Source organism: Chrysemys picta, chromosome 13 (genome assembly GCF_011386835.1).
Source record: "Chrysemys picta bellii isolate R12L10 chromosome 13, ASM1138683v2, whole genome shotgun sequence".
Taxonomy (NCBI): Eukaryota; Metazoa; Chordata; order Testudines; family Emydidae; genus Chrysemys; species Chrysemys picta.
In genome coordinates, this window is record NC_088803.1 from 37,519,230 (window position 1) to 37,539,445 (window position 20,216).

The 20,216-nt window shown below is 41.7% G+C and overlaps 1 protein-coding gene across 8 annotated transcripts in view; it reads right to left on the reverse strand.

Moving 5' to 3' along the window:
- The window catches only part of SULF2 (sulfatase 2), a 260,049-nt gene that overhangs the window by 116,937 nt on the left and 122,896 nt on the right, over positions 1 to 20,216 (reverse strand). For 2 of the 8 annotated variants that reach the window (XM_065566658.1, XM_065566657.1), the window contains one exon: positions 6,193 to 6,284. The exons of the other annotated variants lie outside the window; for them this stretch is intronic. The gene's annotated coding sequence lies outside the window, so the exon portion shown is untranslated. The remainder of the gene's footprint in view (positions 1 to 6,192; positions 6,285 to 20,216) is intronic. 8 annotated transcript variants of the gene reach the window in all.

Sequence of the window (20,216 nt, forward strand, 5' to 3'; positions counted from 1 at the left end):
TCGCTCTTAGATTTTAGAAGACAGTTCAGGTTCTCAATTTGGGGCACCACTGGGTCTTAGTGTCCACCCGTCCGGCTTTCCTATCCCTGTTCTGACCCTTCCTGCAGGCTCAGAGTCTTCCTGAGAAGGGGATCTAGTAGTTAAAAGTGAAAAAGCCTCCAGCCTGCCAGACCTATTAGCACAACACTGAAACTGTTAAAAAGCCATTCAAGGGGTAATGAAACCATTTAACAGGCATTTGCCAACCCCCAGGTATATACACTGTCAATTTTTGAATTTACTGACAAAAACAGTTGGGCATTATTGTCATATTTACTCAGAACATGTCGGTCTACAGGACCTTAGTTTAAAATTTGCTTTAAAAATATTTCATTAGTGGGGTGGTGACAATTATAAACTCACATCTCTAAAAAAATCCTTGCATAGATTTTTAGATGCACAATCATCTTTAGCCTTAAATGTTTGGATCTTCAGGCAAAGTTTTTTTAAAAATAAATCCTTCAAAAGTCCACCCTTATCTAAAATACACATTTTAATTACTATTGTAAAAAAAAAAAACTTGCTTCCAAAGTCTTTCTGTCCTTTCTGTCCATCCAGGAGCGGCGCCAGGGTTTTTGCCGCCCTAGGCAGCAGGGTCTCCTCCTCTGAGCATTCGGCGGCGGGGGGTCTTTCCGCTCCGCGTCTTTGGGGCATTTCGGTGGCGGGTTCCAGAGTGAGTGAAGGACCCGCCGCCGAATTTCCGCCAAAGACCTGGAGTGGAAGGACCCACCGCCGCCGAATTTCCGCCGAGGGTGGCAAAATGCCGCCCCCCAAATCCTGCCGCCCTAGGCGACTGCCTAGGGTCGTCTAGTGGAAGTGCCGACCCTGTGTCCATCCCTTTCTCCCTTAACCCGCCCCCGCATTGAAGAGATCCCTTAAAGTGACAACACCCCTTTCCTTCCAGATAGCTGGACAAAGTTTCCCTTTCTTTACTTCTTACTATCTGATTAACTTGTTTTAAGAGAACCCTCCAGCAAAATCAGTACCTTAGTAAGATATAAAATCCTGTGTAATGCCTAAAATCTTTGGAAACATTTTTTAAAGTTGGTGAAATTTCATAAACATATCTATTGTTATGAAGATCACACAAAGTAAATTAGTGTTCCCTTTTTCTAAAAGCAATGAACATTATTATGAACATTCTAAACTTCTGGGACTGATTAATTTAAAATAATGTCTTTGTTTCAGTGAGTTAAATATGTAGTAATCTGGAATGAATACTTTATGAAGGTTTAAGAGTACATTTAAAATATAAAATCAGCTTAGAAATACTGATTAAGAAAATGTAAAACAGAGCAGAGCTGCATCATGTATTCAATAATACTTAATGTTGTATTCAGCAAGGCAGCTTATTCACCCTTACTACAAAGTTTTTGCAAATAAATATCTGAGAAACATCAGGGCATATCAAAAAACCTGTGATTGTCATTTTTTATTCCCAAGTTTAGTGCTTTTAATTAGGTACCTTCTGCATGTCCATTCTGCATGAGGGAGAGGGTACGGGGGTCTCTGCGGGGAACTGTGATTCTCCGTCTCCTGCCTCGTCCCTCCCTCTCCCGCCGGGCTGCAAGCTCAGGCTGCTGTCGGGCATAGGGGCACCAGTTTAAAAATCTGCATAGGACCCCATAAATCCTAAGGACAGCTCTGCAGATTCTTAAACCTTGGGTCGAGTGCTGTAGCTATTTTTAGAAATCTCACATTGGTACCTTCTTTGCGTTTTGTCAAATCTGTAGCGAAAGTGTTCTTAAAACGAACATGTGCTGGGTTCATCATCTGAGACTGCTAGAACATGAAATACATGGCAGAATGTGGGTAAAACAGAGCAGGAGACATACAATTCTCTCCCAAGGAATTCAGTCACAAATTTAACTTTTTTTTTTTTAAATGCGTGTCATCAGCATGGAAGCTTGTCCTCTGGAATGGTGGTTGAAGAATGACGGGACATATGAATCCTTAGCATATCTGGCACGTAAATATCTTGCAATGCCGGCTGCAAAAGTGCCATGCGAATGCCTGTTCTCAGTTTCTAGTGACATTGTAAATAAGAAGTGGGCAGCATCATCTCCCTTAAATGTAAACAAACTTGTTTGTCTTAGCAACTGCTGAACAAGAAGTAGGACTGAGTGGACTTGTAGGCTCTAAAGTTTTACATTGTTTTGTTTTTGAGTGTAGTTCTATAGCAAACAAATAATCTACATTTGTAAATTGCACTTTCAGGACAAAGATTGCACTACAGTACTTGTATGAGGTGAACTGAAAAATAGTATTTCTTTTGTTTTATCATTTTTACAGTGCAAATATTTGTAAGCAAAAATATAAAGTGAGCACTGTACATTTGTATTCTGTGTTGTAACTGAAATCAATATATTTGAAAAATGTAGAAAAACATCCAAAACATTTTTAATTTTCAATGGGTAGTCCATTATTTAACAGCATGATTAAAACTGCAATTAATCGCGATTAATTTTTTTGAGCTAATAGCATGAGTTAACTGTGATTAATCGACAGACCTAATTTAAACCTGAAAAATCTTTGGCTTTGTCTAGACTAGGATTTAAGGACATGGTGTTACAATGGAATATGGTGTGCGATTCTGGTCTCCCGTGTTTAAGAAAGATTAATTCAACCTGGAACAGGTGCAGAAAAGGGCTACGAGGATGATCAGAGGAATGGAAAACCTACCTTATGAGAGGAGACTCACAGAGCTTGGCTTGTTTAGCCTAACCAAACAAAGACTGAGGGGAGATATGATTGCTCTCTATAAATACATCAGAGGGAAAAGTACCAGGGAGGGAGAGGAATTATTTACGTTAAGCGCCAATGTTGACACAAGAACAAATGGATATAAACTGGCCATCAAGTTTAGGCTTGAAATTAGATGAAGATTTCTAACAATTAGAGTGAAGTTTGGAACAGTTTTCCAAGAGGAGCAGTGGGGCAAAAAGCCTAACTGTCTTCAAGACTGAGCTTGGTAAATTTATGGAGTATGAGGAGGCTGCCCACAATGGCAAGTAGCCAATCTGCGACTGCTAGTAGCCAATATCCCCAACGGCTGGTGATGGAACACTAGATGGGAAGGGCTCTGAGTTACTACAGAGAATTCTTTCCCAGGTGTCTGGCTGTTGGGTCTTGCCGAAATGCTTTGGGTCCAACTGACTGCCATATTTGGGGTCAGGAAGGAATTTTCCCCTGGGTCAGATTGGCAGAGAACCTGGGGGCTTTTTGCTTTTCTCTGCAACATGGGGCACAGGTCATTTGCAGGTTTAAACCTGTGTGAACGGTGGATTCTCTGTAACCTGAAATCTTTAAATCATGATTTGAGAACCTCAGTAACTCATCCAGAGGTCTATTACAGGAGTGGATGGGTGAGGTTCTGTGGTCTGAAATGTGCAGTAGGTCAGACTAGAGGATCACGATGGTCCCTTCTGGCCTTAAAATCTATGAGTCCCATGAATATGTTAGTCTAACTCAACCAAATTAGCATATATTAAAGAAACTGTCTTGTGTCAACATGCCAACATCACCCCTTCAAATCCTAGCATAGAAAAGGTCTTTTTGTTCAGCACTCATTGATAAGAATACAGGTCCTTATGTTCCATACAATATTCACCTGTCTAAATAACTGGCATAACAGAACAGGATAAAAATCCATGAACAAAGCCAGATTAAGGCAACTCAGAGCCAGGCACGCTGTTTGGAGTGGTGGTGGAAGGGCCCCCCCACCCTTTCTTCCCATAGAAGCAGGGACAGAGGCCTGATGCTCTCCTCCACAACAGAAGTGACTGTTGGGGCTTCCCTCCACCCTGGAAAGACAATGATGGCAAACGGGGAGGAGAGGGAAGGAGCTCCCCAGAATTTACTCCAGCAGCCAGCGTACATCTATTTGGGTGCGTAGGTGGCAGGGCCCACTATATCTTCCTGTCCTGCCACACAGAGTCCTGTACTGGGGTTAGGTTGAAAGGGAACCTGACCTAAAGCAGTGGGTCGTGGAGTTAACACACTCCTGAGGGTATGTCTACTCTGCAACTGAGAAGTGCAATTTCCAGCAAAGGTAGACAGCTGCTGCTCATGATGCTGTTTCTAGTGTGCTAGCTCGAGCTGAGCTAACACAAGTCTGGGAATTGTGCTGGGAATCACACCCTCCCCAGCGGCAGTGTAGACAAACCCTGAGATTCTTGGAGTAGTTCACACTTCCCAGACTTACTGTTCTAGGCTGCTTGCAGACTCAGGCAGATATCACCTCAGTGGTGACACTCCATCCAGTCACTTTTTCAAGGTTTTTCTCACAATCACCCGAACTAGAAACTTTTTTTTTAAATGAAAGCTGAGATTATGATGTAATCACTTGACTCCAGGAGCTGAGCGCCTACCCATGGGCATATGCTGTCCATGCCTTACTCCAGCCCTGTCCATCTTGCAAAGAAGGCAATTAAGAAAAGACATTTCAGATGGAAACGTGTGATTGAGGTTCTTATACCAATCAATCACCAGTGTATCTGCCTTGATCTACTAAGGATCATGGGGGCTATTCAAGTCCAAGAACAAAGAACAGACATAAGAAGAAAAGACAATTTACAGTTTGGGGCTCAAGATACAGAAGGAAGAATCACCATGTTCTCGCTCATTGAACTCCGTTAGTGCTAGTCTGTAATTAGCATCTTCATTTTAGCAGCTCCTAAGAGACAGACTATAAAACATTTATTAAACAAACATAATGCAGATTTGTCTGTTGTGCTGCTGCTAAGAGGGAGTGGTGACAACTCACTGAGATTTGCATACCTACACACAAATTTTGCCTGACAACCAAATGTCTCGAGGATGTTTTGATGCCTAAATGTCAGGAACCTTTTATCAAGTACTCTAGAAATGCCATTGTTGCTAACAGCAGCTAATGAAAGTTGCCAACTTCTGTACATTTTTTTTTTACCTTGTGATCAACATTAAAGATAAAAAAAATCTCAAGGGCCGGCATTGACTTTAAAACAAGAATAAAATGTGTTTACAAAACCTCATCTTGCTTCTCTTCTTTAATTCAACACTCTCTTACTTTCTTCAAAAATCTTGACTTTTTTTGTTTTGTTTTGTTAACAGAGGGGTAGCTGGTGCACTTTCCCTTGCAATCAGTTTGGTCGACAAGTTCTATGGTATAAATCCGACACAAGGGGAGGCAAGCCTTTGCTATAGAGAGTCTTGACATTCTCTGCCTTTGGGATGGTTCTAGGGAGTGGCACAATTGGCATTTGCTTACAGGACTTAGCCTGTTGTTGCTGTTATACCTTCAGTACTTACTGTGTCTGTCTCTGAGAACCTCAATACATTTAGAGAAAGAAACATGATTTCAATTTCTTTCAATGTCAGAAAAAGGATAGTGTAACTAAGTTCAGCCATAGTTGTTGTTTCTTAAATAGCACTTTATCCTTTCAGGGAGGCATATTTCAATTCTTTTTTATTTTCCTAATTATTTCCCCCCAGTGCTCTGGAAGCATTATACTGGGCCCAGATACATGTAACAAATCTAGTCCCTACATAAGTTACGACAAATATGAACTCAGAAAAGAAAGTTAATCCAGTTATTTCAGTGGCATTTAACCAAAGTGAGTTCGGAACTTGAGATGTGTTTGATCAATGTAAATGGAGAGGAAGAACTAAAATTCTATGGCAAAGTACTTATAGCACATGCCTAGTAGTAGTCACTAAAGTTAGATTTTTAGACAACTCTCCAGATACTTTCTGCATGAATATCCTAATAACCTGTAAGCTTGGAGCAGCCCATTGATATTTGCATTTGCCAGCACACCACACCACCTTTGTTAAAATATATTGCGCAACGTACAAGCTCCATTTACACTGGTCTCAGGCAATGCTCATGAAACGCTGGGTTATGTTTAGTGGCATAATAAAGTAAGATAAGAATAACCAGGCTCAGTAGTTTTTACAACCTGAAATGTATTGCATTTAAAAATAGTCTCACAGGTCATTCTACATCTGTGTTTATAAGACGCTTCCTTGTGTAATTTAAGCATTGAAGTATTTTGCTCTCATCCTCACATGCAATCATAAAGTCTGAGGATTACAGCGAAGATGGCTATTCCTAGGGGCATAATATTAGCTGCATAGGAGATTGATGTTGGTAGCTACAATAAAGCATAATACCTCTATCTCTGCTACAGCTGGGTATTAGAAGTCCTCTTGCTGACCTACAGCGCTAAAAATAAATGACAAATAGCTTCGCAGCAGTTTCTGTTCTAAAGATTGAGACATAATTGACAAATTACATACAGCATTATAAATCCTTCAAATGCAATTAAAATTTATATCTTGTGAAACTTGCATCTTCTTGTGCTTTCCTAGAAAACCAAAATATTCAAACAATATCCTCTTGCAATATCGTACACATACAAAGTTACTTGACATAAGCACGCAGAGTCCTCATATCTCTTGCTACCTTGATTTCAATAAGGCTGTGATTTTCACAAACTTCGACAACATTGTGTTTACATGGCAAGTGCTGACTTTTAATAGCTTCATAAATCAACTGTGATGCATCATCAAAACGCTATAAGTACCGTCCAACACCTTTGATTTCTACAGCTCTATTAAATATTTCTCTTTAACTACTTTGGCTTAATTGTACACATGGGAACTGTCTTACCATGAGGGTAAAGGTCAAGTGGGTTATTAAGTTAACTATAATTTTGGGAAAGCTGGATGAAGTAGGGGAGGGTGGCTTGTTGACAGCTTATAGAGGCCATTTTCCTGCTTGAGGTGTGCTGAATATTTATTTAAGAGTTTTAAATATGACTTCAGGTTTATAAGACCACAAGAGACACCTCTCTCACTCTAGGCACCCCTGACAATTCATTAAATACACAGACAATACAAATGGAAAAGAACTAGCAATAAACCCACAAAGTATAATGGGAACCAGGAGTCTGATCCTGAACTTTTGAGATCAATGAAAGTTCTCCCACAGACTTCGCACAAACTAACGACTGGGTGAGTATATTGGTCTTCCTTGAGCTACACTAATGCATCTTGACTGTCTGATCCTTGCTCCAGTCCTGGTTTGCAGCTTGTTGGGAGAGGCAGATGCAATGGGAAGGCCAGTTTGGAAAGAAAGGAGCACTCTCAGAAGGGGAGAGAAAGCGAGCCAACTGGGACAGCACAGGCAAGAAATGCAGCCTAGGAAACTAGAAGCTAGAAAACCAATCCTCCTGTCAGGCATAGATCCCTTTTATATTTCCCCAAATGCTTGGAATTTAGCCAGTCAAGATGACATCAGCATATACGAGTAAAGCAGAAAGGAGGAAAGAGAATTACCTTGAAACCCAAGTCCTTTGCTAAGGGGAAGATTTGGTTAATAGATTCAGAACCAAGAATGTACTCAAATGAGCCTAAGGGAAAGGTGGATGGCATATTAAAAAGACAAATAAGAATCAGGATATCATCATTACTCTGCTTTTCCCTCACCACCAGTGTTGCGTAACCTACCAGGTACATATTGTAGGACACACCTTCACTAATGCTGCCCCAACTTACCTGGTAGGATGCCACTAAAATGCCAGTGCTTCACGTTGGCACCTAAATGGAGGCTGCCAAGTTCCACTGACAACAGCAGCAAAATCATTTAAGAAACATTGTCCCAGCAAAGCTTAAAATTTCACAGAACCTAGTTTTACTAATCATTATCACTGATAACAAAGAGGGGGGGGAAACCACCCTTGGGCCAAAATGATCAAAACCTGAGTAAGTTAGGCTCCCCCATCCAAACCTGTTGTTCAAGTGCCTAAATATGGACAGAGTGCTCAGAGTGCTTTAGTCTTTGTCTCCAAAATTATAATTTACATAGTTTCTGTTCATTCTCAAATTACTTTACAAACCTTAACAATCAATCCATGAGACACCCGTAGGATGAAGGCAAGTTACTATTATCCCCATTGTACAGATGGGAAATCTGAGACACAGATGAAGTCAGTGTCAGGATGTAGAAGAAGATCTTGCCCTGCACCTTGAGTAGTTATTTATACCAGTGAAAAGTCAGCATAAAATCAGAATAGCAGCATTTTACACTAGCTATGCAGTGGTGTAAATAATTATACAAGGTGCAGGGCAATGGACGACCAGATCCAAGAGTTCCTGACTCCCTGTCCCAGACTCCATCCATTGCACCATATTTCTTCAGACAGCACTTCTCAGTGGACCCATCACAAACATCACCACCTTCTTCTCAGAGTGCAAGGTACACTTTTTTCACCTTGCCTTCTCTAACAAAATATAAAGCTGCATGTACATTAAAACAGCCACCTCAAAACAAAATCCTACCAAAATAAACCTCTACACTACACAAACAATTCTCTACCTGGGGAGAGGATGATAGGCAGAATGAACTACACATAACAGATGTTATTTACGTTGCTTACCCACACTACTGGAAGGTGCCCAACTAATACGATGATGCAGGTGGTGTAAGAACTGAAACAGGAACAGGAATAGTCTGGTTGCAACACTTAAAATCCCAGCTTCTCAGTTGGGTAGATCCACTGTCAGTAAAGCCAGGGTGCTGCCATATTTGTTACAGATGTGGACTCAAAAGTGAGTACATCACAGTGTCTTTCCAACATACCTGCTCTCCTCTTCTAACAAGTCAAGAAACAAGTTTACAGCATAACTGATATTGGGACCCCTCTTGTTTTGTGGAGATGCCAGATCTACTCAGCTTCGCCCTGCTGTTCCCTCACCCTTACCATTCACAAGGTGATACCCTTATCCCAATACCCTGACAGCAGGAATTTGTTTGTATTCTAGTTATGTACCTTTGTATTTCCTCTCCATTCTTCTCTTCCATTCAGTCCCCTTATCATTCTCCTACATGTGCTGTATACTACAGAAGAGTTCTGCAAATACCTGAGATTCATTCAGCTTGCTCCGTGAGCTTCCATGTAAAAAAGACCATGTCCGTTCCAGACTCACAGACCAAGTTTATTTAGCTCCTCTTCTGCATTCCAGTATGGCTTTGATTTAAAACTGCAGCATCTTAGGCAGCTGCTAGGTTACAGTTTTTAAATGTTTGGTTGCCACTGATCTAATAAGCATGTCTATTGTTCATCACTCTAAGAATCTCTAATCATTACAAAACACCTCTTTTTACCATTATTTGAATATAAAACATGTTTATCGATAACAAATAGTTAATGAAAAGGCTTGATATTCAGTAATAGCCATTATTTCTCACAACTAAGCACTTTCAAACCTTTTCTATAACTCACACTATGGCTTTAAAAAAAAATCCCACCATTTATTTTCCAAACTAAGTAGCACCTGTGGATGAGAGAATGTAAAACAGCATATTTTTAGCACATAACAGATTGCAAGTACTAAGGCTATAATTAGTATTTTATTCTAAGCACTGTAGGATCAAATCAGATATAAAGATTGACTGCAGACAGGAATCTGCTCACCTAAACATCTGCTGTTGCAGAACAGTACAGCCAGTAGAGAGGTGTAAAGAAGAAAGCCACACTAACAGCAATGGCACATAACAGAGCAGTCCCTCTTAAGCCCAGCTTTAGAAGGACCAAAATTAAAAAAAAAAGTTTCTACAAGCCAAGAATCTCAGGTACTAACTCAGTTTAAATTCAGTTTACAAACTGGATTCAATGGGAGCAGGGCCGGCTCCAGGGTTTTGGCCGCCCCAAGCAGCCAAAACAAAACAAAAAGCCGCGATCGCGATCTGCAGTGGCAATTCGGCGGGAGGTCGTTCACTCCCAGGCGGAGTGAGGGACCGTCCACCGAATTGCCGCCGAATACCTGGACGTGTCGCCCCTCTCCGGAGCGGCCGCCCCAAGCACCTGCTTGAGAAGCTGGTGCCTGGAGCCAGCCCTGAATGGGAGTTTACCCAAGTAAGGACCCAGTAGAAATTCAGATGAGCAAGGTGAGCATCTAGAGAGGGTTATTCTATTTTTTTAAATGATGTCCACGATAACTGGATTACATTTGATAAGTGGGATGTTACTGCACCTATTACCAATGAAGATTAACGCCTGGATTAGGTGTTAGGCACCTGCAGCATTTTTACCAGAAACACAAGTGAGAAACTCTACTGCAAGTATGTATCAGTTTTGTCTGCTGTCTCAGTTAGCTCAGCTGCTCATTTAGGTCACAGGGTCGAGCATCGTGTTTTCGCAGCCCCAGGTTGTTTGTTCTATTCTGGAACATCACATGGAGCCATAAGCAGCTGAATGGATGAATGTGTGTATGGATTGCAACACTGTTCTACTTTAGAAGCAGCATGACATAAAAGCGTACATGGTTTGTGACTGGACTCATGTAAAATAAGAGTTAAAACACATTTCACTATTTTGTACACCTCTTGTGACAGAGAAGAGCTTAGACTCTACAAAAAGTGAGACATGGCTTGTCCAGTGAACCTCTCCAGGAACAAATGTCATCACATACTGCACTGTCTGAAGGAGAAATATGGCATCTGCAAGCCCTTTTGGAGCTTTCAAAGGAAATATGCCCTGACAAGCTCAATAAATGAGCCAAAGTTTATATGCAAGATGTTCTGTGAAACTCTAGCTTAGAAAATTCCAGCTGGAGAAGAACTGAAACCTTTAGTAAAATTGTTAATTTCTAAAATAAATAAATAGAGTCAAGGACAAGAGGCACAAGCCATAGAATAGTGGAGGAGGAGAGAAACAAGTTTAAATAGAAACAAACCCTAACAGGATTTTTGAAAGCCAGCTTAAAAAGAAAGATTTTTTTAATTTCAAAAAGGCACTGAATTAATGCAAATGTTTCTTTAAGAAATGTGCCTGATACTGCATATTTATGAGGCACCCCAGAGATTTGTATAGCAAACACATGCCAGTTATTTTACAGAGAACACACTAATCTGTTTAGATTCATATAAACCATCCTGCTGTGCACAAGCATAACAGTGTGCATATGTATTGGCCTTTAGAGGGAACTCTGAAGCCCTACATGATAGACTATTTCCCATCCTCAGGCTTATGTAGCAAATTCTTTTTACATATTGATTCAGCTTCCCTTCCTTTCTTGGTGCATCTGTAATTAGAGACATTGTGCCCTTAAAAATATTGGTTAGCATAAGAACAAATACCTGATCAGAAGCTTTGTTGGGTACGTATAGCAGGCAACTAGCACTAACCAATGTAATTAAAATTCAGCCTTCACAGGTTTGATACATGAGCCCTATGTTTATCTTTCATCATCAAGAGGACCTGGGCAAGAACCATGTCTTCCTGTGTGTTTGTACAACACTTAGCATCATGGAACTCCATTCACAACTGGGGCCTCTTTGGCTCTACTGAAATATACATGACCATCATTTGGAGAACAGAATTAAGTAAAAATCACAGTAACAGCTATAAATGGTACACCTGTGAGCTGGGACTCCATGCCAAAGGCCCTTTGCTGAAATAAAATATCAATACATTTCCGATTCTACAATGAGCTAGGGTGCATTTCTGCATATAGCTGTCAAACCCAACACTGCTCATTGCTACCCTAACTGAATTGATTCACATCATGTTTGTCAATACACACACTCTGCTGTGAAGTATCAGACAGTTTTAATGATTTATTTATTTCAAGTCATTTGGTAGTAGCTGGAACATCAATAGGTGTGTGTTAAAATGATTTTTCTTAATTATTTAAGCTCTCAGAAGCACACTTTTGAAGTATCTTAACATGAATTAAGCACTCAGTAAATACTACTCAAAGGATCAGAACCCCTAACTCTTTTTGTTTATATTTCTGTGGAAAGAATAATGAACCTGTCAAGCTAACTTAATGATAAACCACTATGTATCCGTAACCAAAATGTCTAGGAACAGAGCTTGCCCTCCCATATGCAGAGGCATCCTGATGAGCGTCTGGTAAAATCCATTGGTGTTGGCACACACAAGCATATCGACAAATAAATGATGATGAAGATGCATGACCATGTTTTTCAAGTCCTTGGTGTTGAGATGACATTCATCTCAGGATTAATGGACCTTGCATTCGTGCAGAGGTGCTGTCATCATGAAGGAATTCTGAAACAACATCTATTCTAAAGTGCTATGCACCTAAGGTCAGGCTGAACGAAATCAACTAAATCCTACAAACCACTGCAGCAGCCACTCGCAGAGAGATAGCAGCAATGAAGACACAAGGAGACATATTGGTAACCACAGCTGGCATTCATCAGAGGAAGAACTAACTCTGTTCCTGTTTGTGAAGGACTTTGTAAATCAATATAAAAACATACGGAAATGAAATTTGGCTAGTAATAAGTGTATCTGTAGCAAGATTCCTGTCATATGTTGGGATTGCAGTAATCTATTTAGGAGAAGAAAAGGATATAGGTAGAGATCTTTGTATCAGGAAAGGAGAGGTTCAATTTTGCTCACATTTATCACGTAATAAAAATGTTGATTTCACTTATATAGACAGATATGAAAACAACACCTGAATTAATCATAACTTCAAGAACCTTTACATAGATGACTATATTAGTGCCAGGTAGGGAGAATGAGAAATGTATTACCTTTTAGTTTTTCCTCTTACCAGTTTCTCTCTTCATTCATCATTAATGGATAATGTTCCCCCACCTGTGGAACTTGGATGTGGTCAAATGTTGCTGGACTAAGCCCTCACTTTCAGCTCAATTATAAGTCTAAATCTCCATTTAGAGAAAAATGTTACAAATTGTATTCTGGTCATTTACCAGACTACTAGGATGGGTTGAAAGAGGAGAGAAGCTGCTAACAAAGAAAATTATCAGATAAGAAATTTCTCATTCTGTTGCATAGCTTCTCTCCATTTATTACTAATGGGAAGTAGCAAGCAGTGAACCACAGAAGTGTGGGTAGGAGGTGGAGGAGAGTTAATTATTATAGTAGAATAATAGGCAGAAAATGGAAGCTCCCCCCCCAATATAAAGGAGTTTTGTAATTTAAGTTATGCGAGAACCAACCCACTAGAACAGTCCTATCGAAAGGATGCCTTGAATGGAACCTTCCTTTGCAAATGTTCCTCAGATGAGGCTCAGACACTTTTCCCCACCACACCTCTAGGGATCTTGTAAAGGGAGCCTTGATTCCTACCCCACAGAAAGTTTTCCAGATGCCTAGTATGCCAACTGATGCAGGATTTTAATTTCTTGCCTGCAGCAATTCTGAGGACCCAGCATTTTGGATGGAATGAGATGGACAGGGTACAACTGGCATGTGCACTCCATGTGCTTGGGATGCATCTTTGGAGTGCTATGAATGCCTCAATTATGCCACAAGCTTCCAGTGGAGAGAAGAACAAAATGATGGGAGAATGACTTCCCAGGATTTGTGGAAAGAACTTAATTTGAACAGAAATGATTCTGGAACTAGAAGAATAACCTTTTCCTCATTACAATAGTAGTGTGGTTCTTGCATAGATAAAGGACTAATTCCAAGCCCTGTCTTTTGTAGGTCTGATGACAAAGCCAGCCATGGGCTTGTCTAATCTGCCATTCTGACTACTCTTGACACTGGGTGGTTCTCAGATGAGGAGACCAATATGCCTGCCTAAAGATGACCGCTAGGGCTAGTACCCACTTTTCTATGGTACTTGGTTGTAGGACTCCAATCAACCATCCTGGAGAAACTTTAATGTAGCTGATATCACCAGAACTTTGATTATTATTTGTATTATAGCATCTAGAGACCTGGACTCCAGGTGCTGGGCAATGTACAAGTAAAGACAGTCCCTGGAGTGGCGAGCTCTCCAGTTTCGCTCACACCAGAAATTTAATTTGACCAGCTCAGTGAATGAAATTTCGTGGTTGAATGCGGTTTGGATACCAAAATGCAGCAATGAGGTTTGTGGAGAACCCTTACTGACCTACACTTCTCCTCCAATGCCCAGGTGGTCCAAGTCCAGATGAATAAGTTCTTGGTTCGAGAGGTCTCGTCTTTTTTTTACAGGTGCACTGAAGATTGTTCCTTAACTGTCTACCAAATCTAAAGTACCACTAATCTGGGCCAGTGGAGAACTAGGAGGACGACTTTAACTCTCCCTTTCTCTCTGTTCTATGTCCTTTATGTGAACGGTCTTGACAGGAAGCACATTCTTCTCTGCCTAGAACATTACTTGCACTGCCACAAAGAAACTCTGACTTCTGTCAACTCTCTGGTTTTGGAATGAATATAAGCACCCATGCTTCAGTCACAAGCCAACCTCTGACGGGAAGTAGGAAGAGAAACTTCCCGTGAGCACCATAATTGCCTTATACGTGGTTGTTCCTTCTGAAGCAGTTGACACTGGACACTGTCAGACAGGATACTGGATTCTATGGATCACTGTCTGACTCCATATGGTCACATCTATGATTTTGTTCAGACACGCCACTGCTTGAGCTGTCCAAGTAAACTAAAATTTGTCTTCTAGGTGTACTAATCTAATTTTGCATTACATCAGGTGTGTGGTTCCACATCTTGAGAACGAATTTCTGGGGCACATTTTGAGAAATCCAACGAATGAAACTAATGCACAGCTCCAGCAATCCTAGCCATTGGAGATAATTGGCTACTGATGCCTGCTGTCAGGAAATAACTGATGCAATGAAGTTTTGGATCTTTACCATGTTGGTAAAATTATGGCCAGAGCCATGCCTGTTTTTGACCCTTGAGTGAACAATTCTCTCCATTGGATTTAAAAGTTCTTCTTGATTTTGAAGAACTGTGGGTATGAATTGGTATATGGTCTATGCATGGGTACAGGTACATAACTTCCAACATCTGCCTTACTATGACTATCAGCCATGTCTTAGGGCTCTGAGTGCAGAGGGTAAATCGAAAGGAAGATTCTTGTTCTGGAATTGTAAACTCTCATACACAAACGCTCATTTTGTCTTTGTCATGCTAAGGACTTTGTGGGTTTAGAAAATGTATCTAGGTGTCCTCAGGGCCGCCCAGAGGATTCAGGGAGCCTCGGGCAAAGCAATTTCAGGAGCCCCCTCCATAAAAAAAAGTTGCAATACTATAGAATACTATAAAAAGAACAGGAGTACTTGTGGCACCTTAGAGACTAACAAATGTATTTGAGCATAAGCTTTCGTGGGCTACAGCCCACTTCATCGGATGCATAGAATGGAACATATATTGAGGAGATATATACATACACGTACAGAGAGCATGAAAAGGTGGGAATATAGAATACTATATTCTCGTGGGGGCCCCTGTGGAGCCCAGGGCAAATTGCTCCCCCATTCCCCCCCGGGCGGCCCTTGGTGTCCTTGGAAGCTTTTCCAGATTTTTCTCTCTGCTAGGGAAACAGTCTCTTCTCGAACACCCTTGGTATTAATAGCAACCAAAGGATTGTTGATAGTGAGGGTCAACACTGCTCTGTAATGTCAGCTACTAATTTCTCTTAAGTTTCTGCAAACAGCCTCTCACCTGTTAATTTGAATGAACAAGCTATTGATTTATGATTGTTTGCTAGTCAAGGGTGTAACATAGCTTCCTTGTAGGCACTGAGTTAGGAGCCATTGCTCATCAGAAATCATACCAAGGATCTGAGCAGGTCAGAACTGAGATGCCTCACTCCAAGCAAGGATCATACCCCAAGATGAGCCACATGCTTCTCACCAAGTTTTTCTTTACTAAATATATTTCGTCTGAGTGACTATATCTGAAGCTTTGAACTACTGTGCAGTGTCTCCTCATTCCCATGGTACGGGATGTGTTGGGAGTCTCCTTCTATGATGTGACTATTTCTTTCACTGGTTGGACCACTTTTGCACCAACCTTAGGCTCCCCAAGCTTATATGAAAAAACAAAGAAATTTCACAACATTTTAGATGGCTTGAATCAGAAGTCTACACCGGATTTTCAGATGTCCTCTAAGGAGGTGTCTAAGGGAAGCCACGTATTGAATCATGATTGACAGGGAAGATATTTTATGAATACTAATGAGTTTCTTGCAATCCACTCAAATCCTGTTCTGGAAGAGTCCTGCAGGTCTGGGGGCAAGTTTTGGTGGTGTATGTAGGGTACTTCCTGGGGTTGTTTACAGGACGGAGGCAGCAGGCTAGTTGTCCTGGCCTGGGGAGCACTCAACTGAGGAGGGGTATTGGGCCAAATATCCTGACTGTGGGAAAAATGGGCTTGTTGATGCCTCTTTGCTCCCCCAGGCTGGCTAACACTCATGTTAGTGCCTTAGGAGTGACCTATTACCATTCAGCGCTTTACCCAGTAAGTCAGGTGTCACTTTGAACATGGGAAGGGGCTTCTCACTTACCCCTCTGTAATCCCATGATGGTGCAGCTATGTGGGGAATGAAATCCTTGTGTGCCTCTGGTCTGGTCACAGACTAACTGTTCCTTATGCTTTAATGTGGAGAGGGGGAAGGTAGAGACACCCTGCCTCCAACATTCAGAGTTTGAGCCTCTTTTCCTGACAGAGCAAGGGTCCACAAACTGAAAGCCAGCCAGTTCCCATTACACTGCAGCCAGAGGCAGAGCTTCACAGGAGGGACAGGCTCCCCTGGATGCCCAGACATATGGCAAGGTGGGTGAGATGCAGCGATCCTGATACAAAGCACTGCGAAAGAGCCTCTGTGAGGGGCAAAGCTGCAGCGACCACTTCCCACTGGGTGGTAAGGCAAAGTAGAAAGGGTTTAAACACCATTTTTACACCACTTGCTCATTAACCATACGGATCACTGCCTTATGAAGGTGACACCTGCTTTTGGTCTTTATGGCAGCCAGATTCTCTGGAGCTTGCAAGACTTACCCCTGAGCAGGCTCCGAGGAGTTCTCCTCTCCGTGGGAATCCTCGTACCCCTGAGCCTCCCATAGTACTATCGTAACCCTCCATCCCATCTGACTGAGCCCATGCCTTGGCAGAGCAAAGGTCAACAGCTTGCAGAAGTGGGGTATATAGCTCATCCTCTCAAGTCCCATTCCTTAGCAGAGTGAGAGTATGCAGCTGGGCATCTCACCCTCCGAGGCTCCTGGAAAACCACCAATAGCATCTCTGACTTGGCTCAGGGTTTCTTGGTTGCAGCAGCAAGGGGCAAAGGGAGTCCTGCTTGAAGAGAGCTGTACTGGAGGAGCTAGAGGGGTACAGCTTCAATATCCCAGTAATTCCTCACTTCAGGAGAGAGGGAGAGGAGTTAGGAGCTCATCTGATGTGTCACAATTGCATTACAAATAAAAATTAAAGTTATAAAGCAAAATGGTCGAGAGAAACTGAACTGTGAACTTGTACCACCACCTGACGCAGAAAATCTGGTGGTCTGAGCAGAAGGGTGAAGCCTCCAGCAACAACACTTGACCACCTCAAAATTCCAGAAGTGGAGGGCATTACCCTTTAGTGATGAATGAGGAGAGAAGCAGTGTAGCAAGAAAGGAAACCGAAGTTGTTGCCTGATAATTAAGAGTTCAGCTTTAGCTGCATTTTATTTTATTTTTCTAAAAACATAGGTCAAGTTTATCTCTGGTGTTGCTGCATTAACTGCAACAAAGCTATAGCAGGGTTGAAGTTGCTAGAACATATTTGTTTGTCCCAGAGATGCTCTGAAATGTCAGAAGTGTAGGAACAGTTAAGATTAATCATCATATAAATCTATATTGTCTACGTATATAAGGCTGGAAAAATAAATCCATGAGTTCTGATCACGTCTCATGTAAATGCTTAATAACAATTGGCACAGGCCACTGGTGACCAGAAAGGAAGGAAAAATCAGATACAGAATGAAAGCCAACAAGAAACAGACTGCATATAATCTAAAACTAATCCAAAGCAGTTTCTCTCCAATCACACTGACCTAAAATTTCAACAATGCAGCCTGATTGATCGTCTCAAACATAACTGGACTCAGACTCCAGTGTCAGAAGGGACCATTATGATCTTCTAGTCTGACCTCCTGCACAACGCAGGCCACAGAATCTCAACCACCCACTCCTGTAACAAACCCCTATCCTATGTCTGAGCTATTGAAGTCCTCAACTTGTGGTTTAAAGACTTCTAGGTGCAGAGAATCCTCCAGCAAGTGACCCGTGCACCACGCTGCAGAGGAAGGAGGAAACCCCCCAGGGCCTCTGCCAATCTGCCCTGGAGGAAAATTCCTACCCAACCCCAAATATGGCGATCAGCTAAACCCTGAGCATGTGGGCAATACTAGCCAGCCAGACACCCAGGAAAGAATTCTCTGTAGTAACTCAGATCCCACCCCATCTAATATCCCATCACACGCCATTGGGCATATTTACCGCTAATAGTCAAAGATCAATTAAATGCCAGAATTGGACTATTCCATCATACCATCCCTTACATAAACTTATCAACCTTAGTCTTGAAGCCAGATATGTCTTTTGCCTCCACTGCTCCCCTTGGAAGGCTGTTCCAGAACTTCACTCTTCTAGTGGTTAGAAACCTTCATCTAATTTCAAGTCTAAACTTCCTGATGGCCAGTTTATATCCATTTATTCTTGTGTCAACATTGGTACTGAGTTTAAATAATTCCTCTCCCTCCCTGGTATTTATCCCTCTGATATATTTATAGAGAGCAATCATATCTCCCCTCAGCCTTCTTTTGGTTAGGCTAAACAAGGTATTTCAGTCTCCTTTCATAAGGCAGGTTTTCTATTCCTCGGATCATCCTAGTAGCCCTTCTGTGTACCGGTTCCAGTTTTAATTCATCCTTCCTAAAGATGGGAGACCAGAACTGCACACAGTATTCCAGGTGAGGTCTCACCAGTGCCTTGTATAACGGTACTAACACCTCCTTATCTGTACCGGAAATACCTCGCCTGATGCATCCCAAGACTGCATTAGCTTTTTTCACAGCCATACCACATTGGCTGCTCATAGTCATCCTGTGATCAACCAATATTCCAAGGTCCTTCTCCTCCTCTGTTACTTCCAAGTGATGCGTGCCCACTTTATAACAAAAATTCTTGCTATTAATCCCTAAATGCATGACCTTGCACTTTTCACTATTACATTTCATCCTATTACTATTACTCCAGTTTACAAGGTCATCCAGATCTTTCTGTAGGATATCCTGGTCCCTCTCTGTATTGGCAATACCTCCCAACTTCGTGTCATCCGCAAACTTTATTAGCACATTCCCCACTTTTTGTGCCAAGGTCAGTAATAAAAAGATTAAATAAGATTGGTCCCAAAACCGATCCCTGAGAAACTCCACTAGTAACCTCCTTCCAGCCTGACAGTTCACCTTTCAGTACCACCCGTTGTAATCTCCCCTTTAACCACTTCTTTATCCACCTTTCAATTTTCATATTGGTCCCCAGTAACATAATAGATAAACACACACTCTGCAGCTTTAAGAGCTAAGTCATTCAGAACCTTCCCCAATGCTGGAAAACCATCCTGACAGACTTCTCAGGAAAGTGGTGAGGCATTTGTATGACTACAGCCCTCTCATGCACATTAGCAAGAAAGGGTAGATTAGCCACTAGGCAGTAATTGGAAAATATTTCAGGATCCTGTTCTGTTCTTCCAGGAGCAGCGGTTAAAACAGCATCTTTAATGGGACTGGAAGATCAATACCAGAATCCAAGGCAAATTAATAGTATGTGCAATAAATGGCAGAAGTCACTGCCAAATTGCTGGAAAATGTCACTGTGTGAGAGATCTAGAGAACAGACCATAGCCCATTGCTGTACTAGCTCTCTGACCTCTCTGAGAAACAGATTTAAACTGAGAGAACCATGGTACAAAATTAAATGTATAGCCTATCTCCTAAACCTCACAGAAGAGACATGAGTACTGCAGATGAGATATGAAAAAGTAATAGGACTCCAGGTGCTGAGGGGGAAACAAAGAGTTAATGGATCACTACAGAGATGTTTACAAGGGGCTAATAGGTCAAGGGAGACACAAGGATAACAGGACCTCAGGGTGAAAGGGTTTCCATGTGGAAGATGCAAGGGGTTGAGTGCTCTCCACAGAGGAGACATGGGGATGGAAGTAATGAGTACCTACATAATAATGCTGTATCCAATTACAGTAACTCCTCACTTAGGGCACGTCTTCACTACCCACCGGATCGGCGGGTAGCAATCTATCTATCGGGGATCGATTTATCGCGTCTAGTGTAGACATGATAAAATTGATCCCGAACGCTCTGCCGTCGACTCCGGAACTCCTCTGCAGCGAGAGGCGGAA